The sequence below is a fragment of the Myotis brandtii genome, unplaced genomic scaffold (assembly GCF_000412655.1).
Source record: "Myotis brandtii unplaced genomic scaffold, ASM41265v1 scaffold393, whole genome shotgun sequence".
NCBI lineage: Eukaryota > Metazoa > Chordata > Mammalia > Chiroptera > Vespertilionidae > Myotis > Myotis brandtii.
This window is the reverse complement of record NW_005365070.1, coordinates 466,011-478,677: the sequence shown is the minus strand read 5'-3', so window position 1 is coordinate 478,677 and position 12,667 is coordinate 466,011. Positions and strand designations below refer to the sequence as shown.

The 12,667-nt window shown below is 38.3% G+C and overlaps 1 pseudogene; it reads left to right on the top strand.

Annotated features, from left to right (window-relative positions):
• The first annotated feature begins 643 nt into the window (after positions 1–643).
• LOC102242072 lies at positions 644–7,055 on the top strand (annotated as a pseudogene).
• The last annotated feature ends 5,612 nt before the right edge of the window (positions 7,056–12,667 follow it).

The window sequence follows — 12,667 nt, the reverse complement described above, 5'->3', positions numbered from 1 at the left end:
TTTTTTTAAAAAAATATCTCCCTACTGGTTTTTCTCAGGGGTTAGAGGATCAGCCCATGGACTGAAGGGTCATGGGTTCTATCCTGGTCAAGAGCATGTACCTCGGCTGTTCTTGATCCCAGGCTCTGATCAGGCTTGATCCCAGGCCCCTGGTCGTAGCCTGTGTGGAAGGCAATCAATCGATGTCTCTCTCACATCAATGTTTCTCTCTCTCTGTCTCTTCCCCTCCCTTCTACTCTTTCTAAAAAATGAAAAATATCATTGGGTGAGGATTAATTTATTTAAAAGCAAATCTATATTGTTTTCACAATAATAAAAGGTTTAAAAAGCTGATTAAGGAAAATTGGTATTTTTTTGGTATGTCCTTGATCCTGACTTATCTCCATCCACACCCTTCTCTCAGATAATCAGATGGTACTATCATTGCCTTTTTGAAAGAACACCATAACTACGGTGTAATTACAGACTATGACTCAGGAGCAAAGTGGACTTGGGGTCTTTGTTCCATGGCATACCAGATCTGAATGTTATTTACAGCCCTGTATTCTCTTTCCCAAGACTTCTGCTGTCTCGTTAGCTAATTTTAGCTATGTGAAGGAGGGAAACTGATGGATCCAATTGCCAAGGCAGACAGAGTGCGGACATGCAGTGCCAGATTCATGCCGAAACGGTGATCACACCTCCATAGAACCTTACAACACTTCTTGTTATCCCAGCTGGGCCTCCCCTGAGAAGAGACAGCAATTATGTGTAGAAGTTTTTAGATGTAAACAAATGTTCATGGGGGACTGACATAATCAGCCAAGTCATTTCATTTATGGCTTGCATCAAATTGGAATGAAGGTCTCTGATCAAGGAAATCTTGCACATTCATTTACTCTTATCAAGTGTTTTCAGAACTTAGGTAACTTTCTGTTTTCCTTTAGTGATATGACTGTACAGTATATTTAAGGCTCAGAAAGCACTTTAGAAATAAAGTGTATCTTAAAAATAACTCTACATCTCCTTTTGTACTTAGCTCAAGTACACCAGTGTGCATCTGGCCCTTTTCCATTGCTGTTATTTCTTATGACTCAGTGTCATATGCCTGGAAAAGGAATAATATAGAAAATTATGTTTTCCCGGGGAACTTTGGTGGTACTATATTGATTCTCTGAGGGAACTGAAGAACAGAGAGGTTAAATTACTTGCCTATGACCACTCAACTAATAAGTGGCAGAGCCAGGACTTAAGCCCAAATAGATTAGGTCCAAGTCTGTGCACTAAGTGATTTCAGTATGCTACTTTTGCCTAGCTTTTCTGATGATTAGCTGTTCCACTTATAAAAAATAGAGACAATTACTGTTGGCCCTATTGGGAGGAATACATTAGATAAGATCAGTGAAAGTGCCTGACACAAAGAAGGCACTCAATAAAAAAGTTACTTCTTTTCTTAATTTCCTCTCTCTTGGAAACTCAGCTTTCTCCTGGTTCTTTGGATCAATCTTGCCTCGCCATTTTCTTGAATGTGTACCACCTCTATGCTTGGATCTTCTACCCCTGTTTGATTCTGGAGTGCCCATCATTATACTCCACTTGTTTTTTGAGTACTTTCTTAGTACATGCTTTGTTCCCAGCCTCAAGTGCTTGCCTCACCCTATGAAGCAGGTCAACATCCACTATTTAACCCTCTCTAGTCAGTAGTTTTTTAAAATTTTTATTTATTAAATTGATTGGGGTGACATTGGTCAACATGAACATATAGGTTTCATGTGCGCATTTCTATGTTACAAGATCTTTGTATTGCACTGTGTGCCTAAAACCCAAAGTCAAATCTTCTTCTCATATTAGAACCCCCTTCTCCCTCCCACTTCCTTCCCTCTGGCGACCACCACTCTGCTGTTTGTGTTCATATGTTTCAGTTTTATATCCCACATATGAGTGAAATCATATGGCTCTTACCTTTTTCTGTCTGACTTATTTCAGGTAGCATAATGTTCTCAAGGTCCATCCATGTTGTTGCAAATGGTGCTATTTCATGTTTTCTTATGGCTGAGTAGTATTCCATTGTGGATTTGTACCACATCTTCTTTATCCAGCCCTCTATCATGGGACACTTTCCTTGTTTCCATGTCTTAGCCACCGTGAATAATGCTGCAATGAACATAGGGGTGCATGTATCTTTGCAAATACATGATTTCGAGTTTTCCAGGTATATACCCAGGAGTGGGGTTGCTGGGTCATTTGGTAGCTCAATTCTTAATATTTTGAGTGAGGAATCGCCAGACTGCTTTCCATAGTGGTTGTACCAGTCTACATTCCCACAAGCAGTGAATGAGGGTTCTCTTTTTTCCACAACCTCTACAACACTTGTTATTGCTTGTCTTGTAGATAATGGTCACTCTAACAGGTATAAGTTGGTATCTCATTGTAGCTTTGATTTATTTCCCTAATTGCCAGTGAGGCTGAACATCTTTTCATATATCTATTGGTTGTTTGTATGTCTTCTTGGGAGAGGTGTATTTTCAGGTCCTCTGCCCACTTTTTGACTGGATTGTTTGTTTGGTGTTGAGTTTTAAGAATTCTTTATATATTTTGGAAATTAAACCTTTGTCAGAGCTACTATTTGCAAATATCACCTCCCATCTGGTTGGCTGCTTGTTTGTTTTGTTTTGTCTATTTCTTTTGCTGTGCAGAAGCTCTTCAATTTGATATAGTCCCATTCACTTATTTTTTTGCCTTTACTTCCCTTGTCTTTGGGGTCAAGTCCATAAAATGTTCTTCTCTATGACCCAGGTCCATAAGTTTGGTGTTTATATTTTCTTCTATGTAACTTCTTGCTTCAGGTCTTATGTTTAGGTCCTTGATCCATTTTGAATTAATTTTTGTACATAGGAACAAACTGTAATCCAGTTTTTTTCGTTTGCATGTGGCTTTCCGGTTTTCCTAGCACCATTTATTGAAGAGACTATCTTTACTCCAATGTGCATTTCTGGCTCCTTTGTCAAAAATTATCTGTCCATATACATGTGGTTTTATGGCTGGATTATCTATTCTGTTTCATTGATCTTTCTGTCTGTTTCTCTGCCAATACCATGCTGTTTTAATTATCGGAGCTTTGTAGTATAATTTGAATAAAATACCTAGGAATAAACTTAGCAAAGAATGTGAAATACCTATATACTGAAAATTACAAAGCATTATTAAAAGAGATTGAAAAAAGGTACAACAAAATGGAAAAAATATCCTGTGTTCATGGACTGGAAGAATCAACATAGTTAAAATGGCCATATTACCCAAAACAATATACAGATTTAATGCAATACCCATCAAAATCCCAATGTCACTTTTTAAAGAAATAGAATGAGAAATCATCAGATTTGTATGGAACCACAAAAGACCCCAAAATAGCCAAAGCAATCATGAGAAAAAGGAACGAAGCTGAAGGTATCACACTACCTGACTTCAAGTTATACTACAGACCTAGTTGGTAGTTTTTTGTGTGCAAGATAGAATATCCCTGAAGCGTTTGGAGACTTCTGTCCACTATAGGTACTTATTTACTCAGCAGGTACTTCATAAACATCTGCTGATTGTGTGCCTGGCCCTACACTATGTGATGTATGGAATATGAAAAATATAGAGAAAATAAACCACGCAGATGCTGGTTTTGCCAGGCTTTAGCCCTCAGCAGCCCTTCAGATGCCCTTTCCCTCTTTCCGCTCAGCACCATTTAACTTTCCTTCATCTGCTGGCTTTACCGCTGAGCTTCCTGAAGCTAAGTAATCTGATCAAAGTAATCTGCTAAAGTGTTCATCCAGCTAATGGGTTAATGTGTTATTCTTCCTGGGTAATTTGTTCATTTCTAGAGGGGTTTTTCTGAAGACATTAAAGCATGATGACAGAAAATTTCAAGTCTCACTGCAGCCTGGAGAGGAAGAGTGCCCCTACCCAACCCAGGATTTCAGGATTAATCTCTGTCTGGTTTCTATAGTCATTTGCAAAGTCTCTCTGGTGTCAATGCCATTGTCTTATGGCTTTTGTTATGCCCCACCCAAGTTAGGATCAGAGAGAGAATGCATGATACTTCTCTTTTGTATATGGGGATGTGTTCTCCCTGGGCCCATGGAAAAGATTATTCTGATCAAAAGAGAAACTGATAATGGAATATTTGTACATGGATAAAAATAGGCAGCTTTCATGATCTGATAGGCAACATTCTAAGTGTTTTACATAATGTTATCTTATTTAATTCTCACCACAAACCCCATGAAGGAGGTACTATCATTGTCCCCACTTTTCAAACAAATAACTGAGTCGCAGAGAGGGTCATTTGCTCATGGTCACACTCCTAGTAAGTGAATGCAGGCAGTGTGGCTGTAGGATCTGTGCCCTTAACATCTGTGCCCTTAATCACTATATTATACCAATCAGCATCTCATGTTTAAGTTCCACCTTCTTAAATAGCATCAGCAGATAGACCTGACATAGCCATCAGCTCATAGACTCACCATTGAAGAACATATTCTCATTCTATATCCAGAATATTTCAGCCATGTCCCTGTTTGAAAGGACAGAGACAGACCATTGATCCAGCACTCTGACCTTGCTAATAGAAGTCCAAGTTACTGTGGGGCTGATAACACCTTCTTTCTTTCTGCGTTGCACACAAGATTGACAAGGAACTGCCTCTCACACCCTCCCTTCACTCCAAAAACGAAAGGGATGTTTAAATCTGGTGGCTACTCTGAAGACTTGATGAGGTATAGTTGAAGTGTGACCAATCCTATTTTCTGTAAGTAAAAAGATTTACTAAATTCACTCTCCAGCACAACTATAGCCAATATCTTCTCTTTCCCTGACATGCCCTCTGAATTCCTTCCTCTAAGCCAATGTGCACACTGAGCCTCCAAATCTGCAATGTCCTCCCCCTTTGATGAAGTGCTAACTATGTGCCAGGCATTGCATGTGCTTTCAAAACCTTGTTATATTTAATCCTACAATACACAGGCATACCTCAGAGATATTGTGTGTTTGGTTCTAGACCACCACAATAAAGTGAGCCACATGAATTTTTTGGTTTCTTAGTGCATATAAAAGTTATGTTTACACTATACTCTAGTCTACTAAGTGTGCAATAGCATTATGTCTAAAAATTGTGCATACCTTACCCGGCCAGCGTGGATGAGTTGTTGAGTGTCGATCGATGAGCCAGGAGGTCATGGCTTGATTCCTGGTCAGGGTACATGCCCGGGTTGTGGGTTCAATCCCCGGTGGGGGGTGGGGGGGCATGCAGGAGGCACCTGAGCAATGATTCTCTCTCATCATTGATGTTTCTATCTCTCTCTTCCTCTTCTTTCCTCTCTGAAATAAAAAGATAAAAAAATAAAAATAATAAAAATATATATTTAAAAATGTGCATACCTTAATTAAAAATATTGTATTGCTAACAAATGCTAACCAACATCTAAGTCTGTTGGAAAAATCATGCCCAGAGACTTGCTCTACTCAGGGTTACCACAAACCTTCAATTTGTAAAAACAAAACAAAAACAAAAAAAAAACATTATCTGCAAAGTGCAATAAAGAGAAGCACAATAAGATGAGGTATACCTGTATGCTACAAGAAACGTTCTAGAATTGTATGCATTTTATTTATGAGGAAATCGAGAGAGATTAAGTTGTCCAAGGTCACTACTATAAAAGGGTGAGGTGAGCAAAAGTATGTTTACAGTCGTGAGTAAACAAAACACAGAGTTTATTCTTGAATTTATTCTTGTATTATATATTTTTCCATACAAACAACTGTATACCTAATTTTGCCCACCCCTGTATTTCCAATAGATTTTTTAAAATCTCTTGCCCATTTGCTGCATTTGTTCATTGTGAATCAGTATCATCTCAGGTATTATGATTAAGGATACCTGTTCATACTGTTCATACAGATATTACATTCACAATATCATGAATGCAAAATACAAGCAAGATTGTAATTATTGTATTAACATGTTTCATAGAGGTTAGAGCATGTTTTTGCATGACTAGAAATCAGATATTTAGAAAATTGAAAATTGGAATAGCAGGGTTTCCTATACACGTGAATGTAAATCTTTCATATTTATGTTCATTCTTTTTGTGATGATAAATTCATTGGAATTATGATATGAAGTCTTTCCACTTGATATAGTTTACAGCTTTGCAGAAGCATTTGATTTGGCCTTGGCCATGAATATATAATTAAAATATAATTAAATTCACATGCCTTTAAAAAAGAATTCAAAAGTAATTAATTCAGCTTATTCACTTTTAAATGAACAAAAGCAATATTTTCTTCAACAGATAAAATAAATAAAATACATATCTGTCCCTATTTTAACCACTCAAAGAACAGAATCACACAAAGAGCTAAGAAGTATAAAAGGGGGGAAAAGGTGAAGTAGGGGGATAGGAGAAGAGAAAGAGAGACATAGCTGGAGCTAGCTGCAGTCTTGCGTCTCAGCATGTGTGCACTGTTCTCAGCTGGTCTGCTCAAGAGCCTGCTGAGCACCAACCCTGTCCCCCATGTGGCCTCTGTTTCCTCTCCAACAAGATAAAAGCAACTATCACGAACCAAGAGAAACTAGCCAAACTGTAGGCACAAGTGTATGTTGGTGAGAAAGGAACTGCTCACAGAAAGAAGACTGTGGCTCACAGAACAGCTAGAGCAGATGATAAAAACTTCAGTTCTCCTTAAAGAAGATAGGGGTAAACAATATCTCTGGTATTGAAGAGGCGAATATGTTCACAAATCAAGAAACAGTGATCCACTTTAACAACCCTAAAGTTAAGACATATCTGGCAGCAAACACTTTCATCATTACAGGTCATGCTGAGACAGAGCAGGTGACAGAAGTGCTACCCAGCATCTTATACCAGTTTGGTGCAGACAGTCTGACTAGTTTAAGGAGAATGGCTGAAGCTCTGCCCAAACAATCTGTAGGTGGAAAAGCATCAGTTGCTATGGAAGAGGATGAGGATGATGAATTTCCAGATATTTTGGTGAATTTTGATGAGGCTTCCAAGAATGCAGCAAACTGAATTGTCAAATTCTGAAGAAGATAAACTTAAGTTACTGGGAACTGCTATTTTATATTATGACTGCTTTTTCAATTTTTTAAAATGGATCTGATAAAATCAAGATCGCTAATATTTTTAAGCCTAAGCTCCTTGGACACTGCAGCTCTTTTCAGTATTTACTTATACACAAGTTACTCTTTGCAGCTAATGGAGCTGAAGAAGCCTGGGAATAAAGTTTGAAACAAAGATTAATAAAGTTCTTTGCAAGGGGAGAGGGAAGAAAGAGAGAGAGAGAGAGAGAGAGAGAGAGAGAGAGAGAGAGAGAGAATAGAGAGAAATAAAGAAAAAGACAGAGGACCAAAGACATATCCATCCTATATAATAAAAGCCTAGGTGGCATCACGCCCTTGCGCGCCTCCCTCATGTGACATCACCACAAGATGGCCGCCACAAGATGGCCACACACACAGTGGAGGCAGGGCCCAGTGGCCACTCCGCACAGTGAGGCCTGGGGATCCCACAGTTCTGCGCGGTGTGGAGGAGACTGGTCCAGGCCGAGGAGGCTGGTTGTGGCAGGAGAGGGCAGTTGTGGGTGATCAGGCCGGCAGGGGAGGGCAGTTGGGGGCGATCAGGCCAGCAGGGGAGTTAGGCATCATCAATAAGGCTGGCAGGGGAGCGGTTAGGGGGCAATCAGGCTGCCAGGCATAAGCGGTTAGGGGGCAATCAGGCAGGCAGGCAGGCAGGCAAGCAGTTAGGAGCGAGCGGTCCCAGACTGTGAGAGGGATGTCTGACTGCTGGGTCAGGCCTTAACCGGCAGTCAGACATCCCCTGAGGGGTCCCAGATTGGAGAGGATGCAGGCTGGGTTGAGGGACATCCCTCCGTGCATGAATTTCATGCACTGGGCCTCTAGTAGAAGATAAAAGATCAGATATTGAGACATGCAGGGGAAGATAGATAGAAGTGGCAGAACATGAGAGAAATACAAGTAGTTTATTTAAAACAGAGGTCTAATTCTCACATTAAAATACTTCTTCAACATAATAGTGGTCAACATAATAATTAAACAGATTTTGAAAGTAATAAAAATTTAAAAACATTTCCCCAGTATTAGCTTTTTTAAAAACCTAGATCTAAATCTTTGGGTTCTCCTGATCATTATCCTTATGAATACTCTTGGATACAATCAAAGTGAAAAAAATAATTTTGCATTGTAACCTTCTATTAATGTTATCTCTTATACAATTTTCTGTTTTCCTACAGTGTTCCAATTATTTCATTGAATTAATCCTATATAATAAAAGGCTAATATGCAAATTGTCCCCACAGGGTGGGAGCTCGACTGACCAGGAGTTAGATCGACCAGGAGTTAGACATGCGCTGACCATGAGAGGGCAGTGTGGAATGCAGCGCTAGCAGCAGGCAGCAGTGGAGGCGCTGCTGGCCCCAGTGGGCCCCCTACAAAAGCGGGACCGTAGAGGGATGGTGGAGCAGGTGAGCGGGTGGTGTCAGGCCAAGGTGGGTGTGAAGGGAGGCCCTGGCTAGCAGATGGCAGCCACTAGGGACCCTATCCATGCATGAATTTCATGTACTGGACCTCTAGTATATAATAAATAGCTCTATCATTCCCCTCTTGTTGGACATCTAAGGCTTTTGATATTTAAACTAAGGTTTCTTTTTCCCTTTTTTGAATTATTACCAGAATTGGGACCTTTAGTTCCAGCACTATGAATATGTTTATGATTCTTGACCTAGTTCGAAAAGCCATCAGCAACTTGAATGAGCCTATTCTTCCAGAACCTTACAATTTTGTTTTGTAAATTGTTTTGTCAATGAAATTAAGTATCAAATGGTGCCTCCTAGTTAGAACAATGTCTATTTCTTCTAGCTGTGATGATACCCTTTGACCATCCATCTCTTGGAGATCTAGTGATGGTCTTGTAAATTTGCAGAACCTGTGCATACAGTTTAGATGCTATTCATTTATTGATAATCTTCCTAATATTTCCAATATTTAATCTTTGTTTTGAGAATGATTTTACATTTTTGTATTACATAGTACTCTCTGACCAGTATTTCTTTGCAATGTTTTCTGTTACTTCAAAACTTTAAAAATCCCCAAGGTTATGTTAAATACTCCAGTCTAGTTTTAATATATTTTTTAGTTTCACTTAAATAATTAGGTTTTTAGTTCATGTAGAAGAATCATTTTGTACCTCCTCTACATATTCATGAGCAGTTATTGCAGGTGAATTTATGTAATAATCAGAATTTTCCCATTGTTTTCCTGCTTTGTTCATCAAACATTCAATTCTTACTTTTACTAGAGTCTTTTCCTGGTCTAATTATGCTGTTTAATAATCAATATTTCTGATTTGCTTCAGAATCTGCCATTTCATCTATTGTTAATTTATGTATATTCTAGTATTTGATATTCTTTTAAACTTTTGTTTCCCTATATATTAATGTACAATTGCTACTACAAATTAGTATGATATAATTTTTGAAATAAAATTCATTAAAACTATCTACATTTCTTCATTTGAATTGTCTACATCTCTAAGTCAACCTGTGAAGAAGTATCAGTTTCATGCCATCTGTGCTCCCATTCAGAAATGAAGTATGACTACATTTATTCAGATTTTTCTTTGTTTCTGCCTTTAAGTTTTCAAATTATTTCTTTTGCTCACACTTTTGTGTATATATTTACTTATTTCCAAACACTTTAATGTTTTTTGCTTTATTGTAAATGTTACCTTTTCTCCTTTTGATTGGCTTACTGGTAGATATTTTATTGGTTTTCAAACACTTACTTGTATTTTTTAAATTTGCTGTATGCTATAGTTTTGTCTAATCATTTGAAGTTGATTCTGTGGCTTTTCTAAGTATATACTACTGTGTTGTCTGAAAATTTTCTTTAATTTCTTACTTCCAAATATTTACTTCTAATTTATTTGCATGCCTTACTACCAAAACAAGAATTTCTCAGAAACACTAAATTTATAAATGAATAAAAGTTCCCTGTTTTGGTCCAGTTTTTATGGGAAATGCCTTTGTTTTCCCAATAGGTCGGAAATTAGTTCTATGTTTTTTGAATATACCTATTTTATCATGCTAAAGGATAGTTCACTAATTCTATATTTAAAATATGTTAGCCATAAAAAGAAGTTGGATTTTATCAAATGCCTTTTTGCAATTTACTAAGATGATTATACATTTGTCCACAATATTGATTGGTATTTTTTGTCTGAAATCATCTTTACATTTCTGGGGTAAACAATACTTGATCAATACTTAAATTATTTTAATACATTTCCTCATTTTATTTGTAGAATTTGATTAAAATGCCCATATCAATGAGAGGTAGTGTGACATACTAGAAGGAGCAAGTGTTTGAGTTCAAATCCAACTTGACCACATACTACCTGTGTTTAGTACTATGTAGTAGTTAAAAGCATGGGCACTGCCTTCAGAGACAACTAACTTTGAGTCCTGGTTCTGCCACTTAATAGCTTTGTTACTTTGAAAGAGCCTCACTTTCCTTTTCTTAGCATAGAAACACAATAATACACACCCTATAGAGATCATTGTGAGAATTAAAAATGAGTTTACTTGGGAAACTTCTTCTTAGTACAGTGCCTGACATGTAGTATTTCCACATCAGGCATATTCCTAAGTGATAATAGGTTATGTTTTTATTATTTTAAATATATTTTTATTGATTTCAGAGAGGAAGGGATAGGGAGAGAGAGACAGAAACGTCAATGTGAGAGAAACATCTATTGGCTTGCCTCCTGCAAGTCCTCCACTGGGGATCAAACCCACAACCTGGGCATGTGCCCAGATGAAACCAAACCTGTGACCTCCTGGTGCATAGGACAAAGCTCATCAACTAGCCCAAAGTACAATAGGAGAACAAGTATTCAGAGACTATAATGTACATACATTATTTTAGGAACTCATCTAGTGGATCAGTCACTATACAACTCAATTTTCCTTGGGTCATGCCCTCAATCATGCCAAAGAGGAAGAAAAGGAAAGAAAAAAATGTTAGCTAGCTCTAACCACTCTACTAAAGTGGAAAGTAATTCCAAGGTGAGTCCGCCCCAGAGAGCAAATGAGCCCTTTTAAAATGCTGAGGGGAGGGGACAGCAATTTCCTACCATCTCTGAAAACTCTCTAGTGACCTGTTGCATGGAAATTTACCTAGCTTCATTTGTGCAGGTCATACCTCCCTGGATAAAAGGAGGACATTTACGAGGCTAAAATTTGTTTACAAGGTTCCTCTCCCCTCCAGTGTGAAAAAGGGAATAATAAAGTCTCATTTGCAACTTTCACTGGTCAGAAATTTCAATCAAGACACAATGTTAAGGCTATGCTATCCTGAGAACTAGCCAATTGGCCTTAAATTTCTGATCAAACAATTATTTCAACAATCTATAACCAATCCAGTTTATATGGGATTAGGGAAACCCAGAGTGTCCCAGAGGAGATGGTGTTTGCAGTGGTGGACAGAGGTAAGAGAACTGGTGTTGACCCAGGTTAGGCTTAGTATAAAGACTCCTTTGTTGACTCACTGTGATAAGAGTTCCTCATTTCTTAGATCATTGGGAATAATGTTATATAATTCAGCTTTGCCTTTCACTCCAGACTACTGTAGTAGCCAACACCTCCTATTTTCACTGGTAGTTCCTGGACTGCCAAAGCTACTTCCTATATGTCAGCCAAATTTGACTTTTAGAGTAGTGCAGGTAATTTGGCAAGTTTGAAGGGAGGTGGGGAGAGGTGGTTTCGAATTAGAGCCTTTCTTACCGCCCCCCCCCCCAAATAACCAAAAATTCCTGGCTTCTGTTGGACTTATACTAAGATTCCACTCAGTAATACAAACATATCAGACACTGTCCTGAACACTGTCCTGATCACTTTCACAGTGCATGTCAAACGCCACGAGGTTTTCTTCTCAGGTATTAAATTGTGCCAGTGTTCTCCTTCTAACCATTATGACCCTGCTTCTATTATCTCGCATTTAACAAACAGAGGTTGATTTCTTGCCTAAAATTAGCTAGAAATTTCTATTTCGATTAGTCTGGCAAAATGAAAAAAATATAATTAGCCTGAGAATTCACTCCACTCCTCAATCTAACTGCTGCTTAAATACCGCCTGTGATGTCTTTGCACTTTCTGCAGAGCATCTGGACACCTCTACGAGGGTGAAGCAGTTCATTGCAGGAAAGCAGCCCAGGCACTGCTAAGCTTGTCACTGAGACTCCTGCAAATGTGTGTGTTATCAACTACGATTGTCCTGGTAAAATTAAATAAAAGCATGCATTTATTATTGTAAGGCTCCAATTAAGAGACAGCTGGTGTTCCTATTACATTTGCATTAAGTTGAAACCTGTAATTTAGTTGTCCAGATGCACACTTTTTAATCAAAATATAAAATTGCATTTGCATTTCTTATTTCTTATTCAAAAGTATCTGGAACTCTACCTTAGGGCTCCTCCTACCCTTCAAACTCTGTTGAAGAAGGGGAACTATTCGCACATATCAGCATTTCCCTCTGTGAGTTTCTTAGAGGGAAATAAAGGACTGAACAATTTATAGAAGAGAGAGGACCCAGAAAAGCAGCTGGTGA